Raw genomic sequence first — 14463 nt, forward strand, 5'->3', positions numbered from 1 at the left:
AGCGCCTCCGCGCGCACTGAATCCGTACGGAACTGTCTCGAGGAGGAGGGCGAGCACTCGCAGCATCAGCAACACACACATTCACATACACACATACACAAAGAGGTCAGCTCGTGTGCTGCGACTTGAATGGAAGATAAACCGAGTGCCGCGAGACACAATAAAAGAAGCATAGAGACTGATCGCTGTGCCGTGACAGACGCGTGAGAGGTAGGAGATTATTAAACATTTGTTAAACTGCATATCTTTGTCGGTGATACTGACCTTGTCATTTAGCCCATCTTCCAAAATCCACCATTCTTTACAGATGTGTGCACAGCTGGGGAGGCATGAACATGTCTCGAGCTGCCTTTCGCGTTGAAATGCATGATAAAGAAATCTGTCATTTTGTAGAAAACACCGTCGATACGTTTGCATCATCACATCCATCTGGCCCCTTCATATGTTGCCTTTTATTAGCTTATTTATGAATGACAGTCCTTTTGATTAAGTGATGCTCATGAAATGTTAGCAAAACATTGAATATTTGAATTATGAGTCGTCAGTCATTCATTATATGCTTACTGGTGCAGGCAATTGATGATTCCCTGAGCTGTAGTGTCGTTTTCTCTCACGATGCATACCTGCCAACAATGCATGCTTTTGTGGCAAAATATGCCATCGATAGCTTTGCCCGTTCATAAAAAACATGGATGGTTACTCACTATTTAGATAAGCCAAATACATCACTGATACGATTTATTGGCATTCATTAATGCAAGAAAGGCGTGCACATATACCCTTTTTTTTTTATTAATAGACAGTGTCTGGCCTAATTTTTCTTCTTTTATTATGACGTAACGATGATGTAATGCCGAACTCTAAATTGAATTTCAGTTTTGTTTCTTTGTTTGTATTTGCTACCAGGTCCACACTATATAAACACCCTGTTGTTGTGTTCATGCATGAGTTGTTTATAGCGTATATGTAGGACTGATCTTATTGTTAAAGGCTCAGTGATGTGAGAATGATAAAATCAATAACATACATATACACATAAACATTACACTTAGTATATAAGGTTGTGATTTCTTCTCACTGTACACTTCATATAACTCATAAATGGATGGATGGATTTTTAGTGTACAGACACAGATGATGAGGTTTAGAAATCTTAACTGTAATAATGTGTTTTCTTGCAAGGAAATTTGAATCTCAGTAATTTCTTTCTGAATTGCTTGGATCGCATGATGCTTCTAATAATGGCAGATATGCTTAAGTATTCTTATATACTAGTTTGTCTCAGAAATGAAACATAAAACTAAAATAAATAGTTTTAAATACAAGTGAATTTAGACAATGCAAAATTATAATAAAATGCATGAATAAGATTAACAGTGTTATTATTCAATTATTTATTTTTAACAATAAGTGAGTGTTAGATTATGGTAATTGTAAAATATAGAGGAAATGAGCATGAACAATTAAATTAATTAGGTTAACTAATACCAATAAACAAAAAAAACCTCTAACATCAAACGAATATCAAAACGAATAAGGTAGGCTATATTGTGCATTCTTATCCGGCTAAAAAAACAAAAGTTGACATTACTTTTTAGCTCACAGTTTTTTTTTTGCCTGAAATAATTGAGTATTATAAATCATAATTTAATAAAAATTATGAATCCTCTCTGAAAAATTTACATTTTGACAAAATATTATATTCAAGTTATATAAAGTTACATAAAAACATATGATAAAACAAGGAGAAAGAAATGTTCTTTAAATACACAAAATACACAACTAGACACACAAGCTTCCTTACTCCTTTGTCAGTTGAACATTCTTAGGCCTGCCATTTGAAGGCAAAACAATTTCCATGTATAAGACAGGAAACGGCCTCAAAAGTTCCCACTGCTGGGGCATGTTCCCCTTAAACATCTTGAAGATTTGTGCGTTCAAGTAGAGGAAACCAGAGAAACTGCTCCCGAGGCTTCCTCCCACTATAAATAATTAATGAAAAGGCCAATTAATATTAATCCATAAAAAGTACTGCATCAATACAAGTTGACCAGTGAAGAGGAAAGGCCCTGTGTGTTCGACCGGAGTGTCTGTGCTTTTGTTGGTGTGACAGGCGATCCCACAGCATCATCTGAATAAGGTTACACATCTTTAGTCGGCAGTGGGTAGGCCTTATGTATGCTGGACTTTATAGGATGTTATTTGCCATAACAATATGACCTAATTAAACCCACTTTAGTAGGCTCACAAATTTGACGTGACAGACATTGGCCTCAAAACATGTGGTTTAAAATTGCCCTCTAGTGTAGTACAACACAGATAGACATATTAATGTAGAGCTGTCCATTGATCCCAAGAGGAATTCATATTGCCCTATTATTACACTACCAAACAGTGTCTAAATAGGCACTTATAGAGTAACGTGACCCTCTCAGATATAATGTAACACAATCTGCACTTTAGTATCATTAGAACATGATCTTGAGAAGAGATACACACTTAAAACATCACACGAAGTAAGTGTTCATATGTTTTTCATAGAATGATCCAGCCATATACATTCACTTACAGTAGCAATATAATTGAATGCATGTATGGAAACAGGCAAATGTTGCCTAGACACTAGAACACACTATCGCTGACATGTAGGTCAGTCAATTAGTCGGGGCAAGTGGCGATTCACATGCATTTGAGGTTGAACGCTTAAGAGTTCAGTTGGTTTTCTGTCCTAATTAGTGTAAACACAATGATTATGTGTCCATTTCATGCATATTGAACATGCTTATTCTTTTATATTGAAGGTTTTTTTCCACCAAACCCTCAGATCCTATGTGAATAATTTCATAATTAATAATGAATTCACATTTAATAATTCATCTGAAGGGTTGTTGCTTTGACTAAGACTTGTGTGGTGAGGTGGAGCAGGAAGCATGAACCCAAAACTATTGATATAAATCTCAAGTAGCCGAACACAATCAGTACAGACCACAGTTAATAATGACACTGCACAAGTTTCAGTACAAAAAGGGATATTTTGAGACACAAGAATGGAGGGGTTCGAAAGACAGACTGACAAAACAAAGGACATATTTATCCTATTCTTATAAGTGCAATGTTCTGACACGCAGATGCCTTTATTTACAACTGTTTGTTCTTAGTATAAAAGAGTGTCTGTATGTGTGTGTTTGATAGAGAGACTGCGACAGGAGAACACAGCACAGTTAGGAAATGTGTGTCTGTCTGGGAACGCTCTGTAATTACAGTATGGTTCAGCCCAGTTCCTCCTCTCATTTTAATCAGCAACTATATGCTGTAAGTAAGATGTTTTAGCTTAAGTTCTCAATCTGTGCACTATTATACAATAGATACTGCTCCACAGCAATAATTTCCACAATAGCATCTCTAATTTCACCCAAACCGCAAGTCATGTTATGCAGAAAATACCTTATCAGAACACAGGTCAGGCCTTGAGTACACAAAACTTTGTCCTACAATGACAACGCTGAAGCAAGACTTTGATTTTGCTGGTCCAGGCTAGTTAGTGCTGGTCCTGCACACTTAGGCTCTTTATCAGCACAATGAGTAATAGTCTTTCTGGTGAAGCTGGTTGGCCATGGAAATGTTGCTTGTTAGAAAGCCTGGTGGGAACACATCCCATCAGCATCTAAAATTTGTTTTGTCAAAGATTGGTCAGTATATTGCTTTTTTATTATTATTTCCTTTTTCATTAGTAGGATATGCAGATTCTTTCTATTTGATATATGAAGTAAGAAATAGGAGTGAGAAATTGTACATTTCTTTTTTGTAAAAAAGGAGCATCAATGCCATCAGCAATTCCCTACAATTATTATTTATTACTACTTATGAAATACGTTGAATGGATGGATGGATGGAGATAGATAGATAGATACATACATAGATAGATATATACATAGATATACATAGACAGATACATATTAGATAGATTCTTGTAGATAGAAATTTAGAGAGAAATTTGTTCTCTGTGGATTCATATTCTGTAGTTAAAGGTCACTGTGCTTTATTAGAGTGGGCTGCTTGTCTTGGCCTGTTCTTCTACAGATCTTGAAAGGTAATGTTTTCAGATTGAATCTGATTCCTTGATGATTCTCTTCTATGTCTGTTCTGTGGGAGTTTTTATTAAAGCCAATATTCACTGCCAGCGTGAATCACTATACAGTCTCTGAAGTTTAACACATGCAAGAAAGACTCAGCCTTCCAGTGCAGGAGATTTTGAATCTCATGTTAACAATTACTATAAGCAACAGCATTACAATGCATTTATTTTTAGCAGAAACCAAAAAATTGAAAATAGCTTTGTTGAAGCTGCAGTGGATAATTCCCACACACCACTGATAATGCAATAGGTTTCTCAAACATGCCGACTACACATTTTGCCCTGCCCCCATCTCTCATTGTCCAAATAAGTAGTCCTGCTCCAAACTCACACCAATTGATTGAGCCACACACTGACATCATGGACTAACTGTCTAGTTTGCAAGTGGTTTACCAACAGATGTCTCTGCACATTAAACTGAGACGAGAAATTATTTTAACATCAAGAAAACTGCACAGATCAGCTTATAGAGGCTGAATACTTTTGGAAAGCATTGCATTTTCATAGTCCCTTCTGTAGTGCTAAGCACAGCACAAATGACAGGTTTAATTGTTAATGCTAACTGCTAAGTGTTCTTGTCCTTTGAGTCGGCATAATACCCTATGAGATCTCTAATTACTTTACAGTACCCACTACCCAAGGAACAATTTTGATCGGTGTATTTTGACTGTGTGCAGCATTATGGACAGACAAGGTCTCAAATTAAGGTGAAAAAATGCCCCAAATATTGAAAATGGCAACAATTTCCTCCACAGTGCATACCTATACTTTATTAGCCTATACTATGCTGCTATTTGGACATGTGTGTGCAATATTGTTTTTAAACAGCAGTTCAATAAACAATTTTACATTTTAGACACAATATGCCCATTATTGGTCTGTTTTGCCTGTTTTGAAGTTGCAGACATGGCCACAGCAGAACCATGAATATAGGTGGTATGAATGAAATTCGGATGTACTACATCCACCATGTTGTCTGTCACGTGACCTACCAGCGTCAGTTGCTTCACTGCTATTCTTAAATCCTCTGAAGTGGCCTCATGGGATAGTAAAGTGTCCATCAAATGTGCACTTCAGTATCTCAGTGGAAGTAACCGGTCATCCTAGTACTTTTCGTCTACTGTTTTTCGAATACTATGTATTTGGACATACTACTCTTTTGGCGTACTGTTTTTTGCTTTCTATATAGTAGGGAAGTATTCACATGTTTGAACAAATTGGTTGAATGAATAATTCCATGGCTCATTCGGAAAGACATTCAGTTATTTTGTTCCTGAATTAATCAGCATTTTTGAACGAATTGTTTGAATAAATGATTCATAAAGACAGTCACTTGCCGACACCTACTTGCATAACAGTATTATTAAAATATAATGCACCGTTGACCCCTTACCCCTCCCTTAAACCGAACCATACCACTAAACCTAACTGTCACATAACCTTACCCATGTCCCACCTCAAAAGCAATAAAACATGAACTCAGTAACTCAACGCATTGTATTTAACAATTAATTTTTTTGATACATAGAAGTCAAAGACACCTAATATAAAGTGGGGCCATTCATCAAATTTACATTTTATTAAAATGTACTGTAATAATGTGAATTACTTACAGCAACTTTTGTATGTGATGTTGATATGACTTCATAACAGCCATATGTTCTGATTGAGAATATTAATCCAGTAATAGATTCAACTGAAATGTATGACATGGCATGTTTTTATATGGTTGGAATATAAGTATGCCCACATAAAAGCAGGCTACTTGAAATTGCCCCTTAATAATACAGTTGATTTCTGACACTGGAGACAGGTAGCAGTTTGTGCCGTTATTGATCCTCCACACGTCTTTATTCAGTTAATGGGGGCCCTTGTTCTTTGAAATTGTTTTAACACAATACACACACGCATCCTCACATATGCTGACAAACAAGCTTACAGTCACAGTCTGTGTTGGGCAGTTTAAAATCATCAATGCATGTTTGTTCTTCCTGCCCCTGGTAAGCTGGCCAACGAACAAAGTGGCATTCTGTGAGTAGCAACAGAGACAGCAGTATAAACCAGCACACTACCTCACCATCATCACCCACTTTTCTCTTCTCTCGGACACATTCTAGGATTGTTTTCAGTCACATGTGTGAATGTATCTTGGGCATAGGCGACTAAGCTCTCACATAGGAAATCATGCAAACGTCCCACGAACAACACAAAAACATACACTGTGAGAACTTTATGGGAGTATCAATATGCATACCATATTTTTTCACACTGTATTCAATAACGGAGATGTTTGTGAATTCATAATTTGTTAACTATCAAAACTGCATATGAGGAACAGATATATTTTTCCTCATGTGCGCACAACAACACACAGCTATAAGCATTCTTGAGTTCTCTTTGCACTTGTGCAATGTGACACCTGACTCTAGGTAATAGCGCAGCTCCACAGTAACAGCAGGCAGGTGGAACAGCCACACATGCATAAACGCATACTAGACTCTTACGCAGATAAATCGACAACCAGGTAAGCCTTTATTCTTGTGTACTCCTTCGACCATGTATGCGATCTAGCGTTTTTTTTGTGTAATGCGTATGGCAAGATATTGTTAAACACAATAGGCCTCTGTTCATGAAGCTGCCATTATCTCTCGCCAGCCCCATATCCTCAAAGACCCATTGTGCCTTTCTTATCGTATGCACTGTAATGAAAATAGATGTGCGTTAGAACCAAGAACCAATAGCTTTTTGGTTGTTTTTTTGAAAGAATATGTAAAATATAATTTATGTGTATTAAAGTAAGCTTTTTGTTTCTAATTTATTTTTGTTATAATTTTTATTATAAGTTTTATTTGAATACTTGTTAATGGTAGAAATGCCCCATAGTTTGCGTGTGTGGGTACACATATGTGAACTGTATCACTTGATAAACTCCTGGCCTGGATTTTCCTTCTTTTACAGAAGGAATATATTGTATTATAATTTATTATATTATATTATATTATACCATTTAAAAGGCACAATATGTAAGATTTTTGGATTAAAACCTCCAAAAACTACTAGAGCAATGTTATTTTGACTTGTGTGCTTACCTCATTCCAAATGTTCCCAACAAGAAATCAGCTATTTTGCAGTGTAACATCCCGTGTCATTATGTCACCTATCAATGATTTCATATCAGCGTTACCCTCGATTTCAGGTTTTACTAGATTTAAACACCATTGAAGACACTTTAATAGTATCCCCCGGTTTCACAGACGAGGCTTAAACTTAGTCTCAGACTAAAATGCATGTTTGATCTGTTTTAAATGAAAGCAACTTGCACTGAATTATCTTAAAATATGTCAGTGCCATTGTTTTCTCAAGATGCAAACCAGTTTTTTTCTCGGGCATGTTTATTAAAGCTACTTAAATTGAACTAAGGCCTAATCCTTGCATAATCTAAGCCCTGTATGTGAAACCAGGCCTATGTGTTTTATTAGACAGGTGAGCAACTGTTTGGATACCTTTATGGACAGAAAACTAATTATTATATGGCTCAACACGGTTAGTCGTATTGTTTGAATGTCTTGTTTTCTTGATTTACAGTGACATGTTCGTACCCAAAAAGTATATCAGACAACACTATTTTGTCAATAGCTAACATTTATAATGATTTAGAAATCATAAGAGAATTAAAAAAATAATAATTGCATGCCATTTAGCAACACAAGTCATCCAGCACTTATTAATATGATAATATCGCTCTAGTTCACGGCAGTGTGAAACAAAGTGTCTCACTCCAGACACAGAGCGAACCCACGGAGTAACGTTATAACATAACTTTCCACACACTCAAATCAGATGTGTTTTTAGTATGATTCTTTTGACCAAGTAAAACAGCACTGCGCTACCCCACAATTTGAGTTTGTCAAATAAAGAGACCTGAATGAGTAATTCAGCATTTGCGGCTGTTCATTAGAATAAAATAAGATAATGTGAATTTAACGACGACTACTCCCATAGTTTCACTTATCCACAGCGTCAAGCTACACCTTTGTTATTGTTTTGAATAAGTGACCTCTAGTGGGGCGAAATCTACATAATATGCCTTTAAAAGTTTAGGGTCAGTAAGATTTTTTTTTTTTTTTTTTTAAAGAAATTAATACTTTTAATGTTACAAAAAAAAATATTTCTTGCTGTTCTTTTTAACTTTCTATTCAACAATTTGAGTTTTCAAATAAATTATTAAGCAGCACTGCAGCAACTGTTTTCAACACTGATATTAATAATAAATGTTTCTTGAGCGCCAAATCAGCATATAAGAATGATTTCTGAAGATTCATGTGACACTGAGGACTGGAGTAATGATGCTGAAAATTCAGCTTTGCCATCGTCCAAATAAAGTACATTTTAAATTATATGAAAATAGAAAAAAAGTTATTTTAAATTCAAATACTTTTCACACAATTACTGTTTTTACTGTATTTTTTTATCCAATAAATGGCGAGCATGAAAGACTTTCAAAATAATTAAAAAATTTTAGAAAGAGACTAGGGCTAACTACAGAGCTTGCTCATGTCTGTGACTGCAGATTAAATAGTGAGTGAAAATACAGCTAGAGGGAGTTGCGTAAAATGCCTGTTTGGAGAATCTGGAGTCTAGTGAAGTGGAGTAGTGTTGAACATATTTAAAAACCAAAAGATTTTAAATCCAAAATTTCATAATTATTTGTCATTTATATCTTATATAGGGAGACCAGGACTTGTAGTTACATGAGGAAGTTGTCACAAGGGCCATATATCCAAGTAACTATGAGGTTTTGAGTCAAAGATCCATTTGTACGAAAGCTTGTTTGTTTGCAGTTGTTTGTCTGTTGGTTTCAAACTATGAAATTTGATCAATTTGTATGAATTCTGTCCACCAAACAAAAATGTTAGTATTATATATATATATTTATTTCACAGCTGTTCTGTAAGAAGTGCACAAAAATAAAACCACACTATCATTCAGAGAAAAATCAACTATAGATTTTAACCAAGCTGATCTGTTCTGTCATTTTCATATAGTTTTAAGAAATTATATGTTGGGGCAAGTTGTAACATGTTTTATATATTGTAATGTTACAATTTTATATATTTACAGTTTTTATTGTTTAAAATGTTTTAACTGTTCCAATGTGGCAGCTTAACCCATAAACTGTGGCATTATCTTCTATCTGGGCAATAGTGTTCAAGGTGGGTATGCAGAAACTGACCTCCAAAAATCCACCAACACACAAAGTAAAAATTGTGACAACTAGCCCCAGGCCCTTCAATTTATTCTACAGCAAGTTACACTGCCACAGTTCATAAGAGTATAGGTTTGAATCAGAATTGCCTGGTTTAATAAGGCTGAGGTCAAGCTTTGAAAGGCAACCCTGACATCCATTGAGGTCTTATGGGCTATTGATGACAGATTTGTGTTCATTTGATCTCCATAACCATCATTCATCCAGAACCAACACAATTAGAAATATTAGCCTTCATACTTCAATAAACACTCTTAAGATAAGGCATGCTGTTATTAGAGATCTATAAGTTGTGATTCAATGGTTTTGTTATATTTTTTTCCCTAAAGCACCAAGGAGCAGCAACCGAGCTTTGTAAATCAAGGTGCAGAAGGTTGAATCCATGTTCCCTAAGGTTTTCCTTCAGTGGTATGCAGCTCTTTCCAGCTGTGCGGCTGAATTAGGTAAAAGTGTGCTTTTGTGCTCAGTAAGCACAGGCAACTAGACCAGCTTTGCTATACGCTGCGCAGTCAGCCATCTCATTTTTGCTTCAGTGATTTCTAGCTGTACATTCAAGCCGCCCCATTGTACGAGTGAAGCTAGCTTGCTATCATAATAATATATGGGCCTTTGCGCAAGGCAAGATCATTTCACCCCTGAAACATAATGCATAAAGTGTGATTTGCTTAATGTGCAGGCATTACTGACAGCTCCGAGCCCCGTCGCATATTTAGGCTAAAATAATGGTGACGTAGGTCGTCTTTACTAAAATATGGCGGCACTGACCTGGATCTTTCCTGATGAGCCTTTAGTTCTGTGTAGATAAAATACAACATCAGAACCGCCTTAAATGTTGCTGTTGTCAGCAATAAGCACACATGTTGTTTTCTATTAGCTGTGCATGAGAATCAACACAGAAGGTGACATTATGCTAAAAAAAATGGTTGTAAGCAATTTTATAAGATTGTGATTCCTGTTTAAATTCATTTATGTTGCTTCTAGGCCACATTACAAACATTTGTAGTTTATATGCTGCTTGAAATTAAGCTTCTATGCCTCCTTTGAGTGGAAAGATTACTTAATCAATGGTCATTTTTCTAAGATAGAATCTGGAAAGGTTGGCACTCTGTAAAGCTTTCTTTCACAAAGCTATAGAAAAAATAGTTCATTTATACAATCATTCAAAAGTTTGGGGTCGGTAAGATTTTTTCTTGTTTTGTCTCTTATGAGTTTTTTTTCTCTTATCACCAAGGCTTTTTTTTTAAATAATTGTTTTCTATTTGAATATGTTTTAAAATGTAAGTTTTTCCTTTGATATCAAAGCTGAATTTTCAGCCTCATTATGCCATATCATTCTAATATGCTGATTTGGTGATTATGTAGAATTGATTAGCTGATTATCAATGTAGAAAACAGTTGAGCATGGTTTTTAGAAACCATTACATAAACCATCTTATGTAACATAAATGTCTATACTATTACTTTTGATCAGTTTAATACATCCTTGCTGAATAAAACTATTAATGTTTTTTTGTTTTTTTTAAATCTTACTGATCCCAAACTTTTGATCAGTAGTGTACGTGGCCTGAGTTACAAAAGTTCGCTATTGCAGCAGATCACTTGCGCATCTTCATCTTCTATGAATTTATTTTAAATAATTTAATCTCTTTATGATGGGCATTATAGGATATCGTATGACTGCTAATAATGAGTCATGTAGCTTTTAGGTTCAGGAGTCAGAGGGGCACCATTCCAGGAATCCACTTATAGCCCATTTTATAGCGCACTGGTTTGGTCAAATAGAGGCAGGCCTGTGCTAGAAATGTTTGTAATAATGTTTAAAGCTGCTGGCCGATCTCAAATCTACCTTTTCTGTCAAAGATACTAAAAAAGGCATTTTCCTCACAACTATGTTCCTTTTTGGAAAGAAATAGTATCTGCGAGAATTTTCGGTCAGGATTTAGACCGTACCATAGTACTGAGACAGATCTCATTAGAGTCACAAATTATTTGCTCTTATCTTCCGATCGTGGTTGTATCCGATCGTGGTTAGTGCTGCATTTGATACCATTGACCACAAAATTCTTTTAAATAGACTTGAAAATTATGTTGGCATCAGTGGAATTGCATTAGCATGGTTTACATAAATCATATGTAAATGAAGAGATGTCTTATCGATCAAAAGTTCAGTATGGTGTACCATAAGGCTCAGTACTAGGACCGTTGCTGTTCACTCTGTACATGCTACCCTTAGGAGATATCATTAGGAAGCATGGCATTAGTTTTCACTGTTATGCTGATGATATTCAGTCAGTTCTATATTTCTTCATGCCCGGATGAAACCTACCAATTCATAAAAATTAACGGAATGCATAGCTGATATAAAAAACTGGATGACTAGTAATTTCCTAATACTTAATTCTGAAAAAACAGAGATTCTAATAATTGCAAAAAAAACTTCCTCACACACTAACCTAGACACTGTTTTACACTTGATGGCTGCTCTGTCAAGTCCTCGTCGTCGGTTAGGAACCTGGGTGTGCTCTTTGATACCAATCTTTCATTTGAAAGTCACGTGTCTAGTATCTGTAAAACCGCATTTTTCCATCTTAAAAATCTCAATTATGTCATATGCTCTCAATGACAAATGTGGAACAGTTAGTTCATGCATTCATTACATCAAGGCTAGATTTTTGTAATGCTATTATGGGTGGTTCTCCTGCACGCTTAATAAACAAACTACTGCATTGCCTCCCTGTTAAACATTCTATACATTTTAAAATATTGCTGATTACTTACAAAGCACTAAATGGTTTAGCTCCCCAGTACTTGAGCGAGCTCTTAACGCATTATAGTCCGTCACATCTATTGCGATCTCAAAATTCCGGACAGTTGATAGAATATCAAAATCGACCGCTGGCGGTAGATCCTTTTCCTATTTAGAACCAAAACTTTGGAACAATCTTCCTAACATTGTCCAGGAAGCAGACACACTCTGTCAGTTCAAATCTAGACTAAAAACACATCTCTTTGACCTAGCATACAGCTAACACATTATAGACTTCTATAATTCAATGTTAGGCTACATAGTTTAGATCAGTCGGAACTGTGAACACTTCCCATAAATCCTGATGTACTTGTTACATCATAAGAAGGATGGCGTCTACGCTAATATTAGTCTTGCTGTTTATCTCGAGGCTTACCGCAGTCCGCCGGATCCAGGCTGTATCCGGATCTGATGAAGGACCTTCGCCTGGACACGACGACAACACAGTCCTGAAGTGTCAACCAGTCTCTCCACTGTGAAGGCCTCCTTCCCTTCCCTTTACTTATGTACAGATAAAACGTTTTAGGATAATTCCGGTTGACATGGCTACGCGGAAGCGATAAAAAACAAGTCTGTATAATACACAAGGCTTGTACCTTGGAACCTATTTCATGGTTTGCGTTCTCGAGCTACCAAGGACTGTTTTGTGAGCGGCCGGATCGCATTAAGGGTTTTCTGTTAGAACGGTGTTGCGTTAGCGGCCCCTAAGTTAATAACTAATGATCGTTGTGATGTAAGTGAATCAATCAATACTAATTTTAGCTAGACAATAACTTTATTCTAGCTGCTGTAAATGCAAAACAATCTCTGTTACTTTAATTTCCTATTATCACAGTAAAGCTGCTTTGAAACAATCTATATTTTTAAAAGCGCTATATAAATGAAGGTGACTTGACTTGTAGTGAGGTCAGTCTGTACCATTAAACTTCAGCAAGTGGGATAAATTAGCATTGCTAGCAGCTAGAGCTAACTTAGCCGCTAACCCTCTGTAGCTCTGCTGCAGCCTTTTCTGTTTGTCTGGGGTATTTTCAGTGTCCTGTTGCAGTGCATGTGGCTGCGATTTGTGCATTTAGCATCGTCATTGTGTCTGGAGCTTCTTTAATGCACACAACACAAGCAAGATCATTCGTTAACATGGGCCAGAACATGACGAATACACATGCGGTTTGGACCACGTTTATACTTGTACCGCAGATGCATGTGCACAAACACAAACACATCTGGACTAGCATCACAAACAGACAAAGACACATTGATCCATTCAAGCAGCAACTGAGTCTGTTTAGACAGTGAAACTTTTAGGATGACCCTAGGAGACGTTAGAGGACACTGTCTACTCATACAAAGAGAAACGACTTAAGGATGACGTAAGACTTTAATCATTTACAGTTTGTTGTGTTTAACAGTTAGTGCAATGCTGTGCTGCCAAAAGGTTTTTATCTGCCAAAAGGAATACAGGTTTTGAGGCAATGAGTTTTGATTAAATTACAACAATAGTGCCATTTTAAATCTTGGCATTTCTTTCCTGGCATTCTGAATGAGCGTATGTAGAATCCCAGAAGCAATATGGAAAAACACCATTTGCTGTATTTTAGTACTGACTGATATAAATTACATTAGGTGCACTTTGTGCATGAGAATTAGAGAAGTTGATTCTGTGGTAAAAAATTACATTTTAGCTTTCTCTATATGTTGTATCTTGCTCCATTGTACAGTACATCCTATGGGGGTTCCATTAACATAAAAAGTGCTTTCTAAATAGCCTTTCATTTAGATTTTGCATAGATTGCTGACCAGGCATAAATATGATGTGATAATGCACTCTACCTCTATGGAGGTGCACTATAGTTCTCTTCACTATAGTGCCTCTATGTTCTCCACAGACACGATACTCTGTAATTACACTAACACACATGTTAGCTGACATACTAACACTCCCTAGCATGTGTGTACATACACACACTTCACTAAACAAAACACTAAACAATTGTGCCTATTTTATGCAATTTCATCACAAAAACTTATTCACTATCCATCCACAATCCAGTGTTTTAATACTGAATTACATTATTATTAATCATATTTTAAAGTAGCTTTTATTTTTATACTTTCAGTTTTCATTTTCATTTTTGTTCTTATTTAAATATTTATTTTGTTTTAGTCATTTAGTATTTTTAACTTAAACACATTTATTTCAGTTAGTTGCCAAGGCAAGTTTTTAAAGGTTTTTTTAATCTAATATTTAAAAAAAAATAC

General features: G+C 35.9%; 1 protein-coding gene across 2 annotated transcripts in view; it reads left to right on the plus strand.

Moving 5' to 3' along the window:
- Positions 1-14463, plus strand: part of cracd (capping protein inhibiting regulator of actin dynamics) — a 26228-nt gene continuing 11765 nt past the window's right edge. The window contains exon 1 of one of the 2 annotated variants that reach the window (XM_077220832.1): positions 1-210. The gene's annotated coding sequence lies outside the window, so the exon portion shown is untranslated. The remainder of the gene's footprint in view (positions 211-14463) is intronic. The other variant, XM_077220833.1, reaches the window with a different exon arrangement.

The sequence above is a fragment of the Siphateles boraxobius genome, unplaced genomic scaffold (assembly GCF_051911475.1).
Source record: "Siphateles boraxobius isolate OS27281-9 unplaced genomic scaffold, OSU_SipBor_1 8, whole genome shotgun sequence".
NCBI classification, from domain to species: Eukaryota; Metazoa; Chordata; class Actinopteri; order Cypriniformes; family Leuciscidae; genus Siphateles; species Siphateles boraxobius.